Source organism: Propithecus coquereli, unplaced genomic scaffold, assembly GCF_000956105.1.
Source record: "Propithecus coquereli isolate 6110/MARCELLA unplaced genomic scaffold, Pcoq_1.0 Scaffold535, whole genome shotgun sequence".
NCBI classification, from domain to species: Eukaryota; Metazoa; Chordata; class Mammalia; order Primates; family Indriidae; genus Propithecus; species Propithecus coquereli.
Window position 1 is genome coordinate 166,172 of NW_012151230.1, and position 1,182 is coordinate 167,353.

The following is a 1,182-nucleotide window of genomic DNA, read 5'->3' on the forward strand; positions in this document are numbered from 1 at the left end:
ATATGTATTCATTTTGAGACATGTGAAGAGTTTGAATAAAATGGTATCAGGAAATACAGGAGCAGAAAATGGAGTATTTGTAAATTAAACTTACACTCTTATCTTACTCTCAATGTTACAACATAATTAAACGAAGTACATATTTGAAAATTTCATCTACCTTCCTCCAAATTTTTGTTTAATTTTTTTCCTATTAGAAACATGGGACTGCCTTATATTTGGTCATTTCTGGTATATTGCAAATACCCCCCCATCACTTTCTCTGCTGTAATCTAATCCATTGTATCATCTTGATTAAATATCCTTCTAATTGGTTTACCTGCTTCCAATTACATTTCCAATTACACCTGCAACTTTGGCGGATAGTTCCTGACATAGTGCCTACCCCTGTCACCCTCAATTCTCTCCCAAGACCTTCCTTTCTTGGGCTGCCAAGTGCAAGCTTGGTCTGTGTGCAAGGACGCTGGACATTCTGGGGACTTAACATGCCCCAGAGCAATCCGCAACCACTAAGAGATGGGAATTGGAAGATAAATGCCTGGGCTTCCTGTTCCCACAGAGGTCAAGTCCGAGGTATGTTCTCGTGGTGCGTCAGAGCGCTCAGCAGAAATGAGCCCCCACTGCCCACAGCGGTGCAAGCATCAGCCCACCCTCCACTGGCATTAGTACCCCTGGCACTCCCCCGATCTCACGTACCCATCCTCTCACTGCACTGGTGGGGACCACATCCTCAATACATTCTTACACTCAGACATATATTTTAGGGTATGCTTTTGAGGGAACCTGAAGTAAGTCAATGTCCCAGAGCAGATAATGAAAATGATCATAGTAGTGTCGCATGCTTTTGAGAACTTCAGGAATGAGACATCATGGGCCTAGTTTTAAGTGGAAGCTGAGGAAGGGAAGGCTTTAAAAAGATATTTTCTAAGGAGTAAAAAACTTAGAAACAAGAAGAAAGGATGGTAGAGATTATTCTTACACTCCATGGTGTCTAAACTATAGAATAGAACCAATAGATTCTAATTTAAAAGGGAGGATAAGGACAAATTATTTGCAAGACATCATGGCTCCATTTTCTAATATAATGAGACCAAATGGAGTGGGGCTTTGCAGGGTGGTCCTCTAGGCACCAGAGACACCCACACCGAGGGAAAAATCAAAATTCTTTTTTTTTTTTTTTGA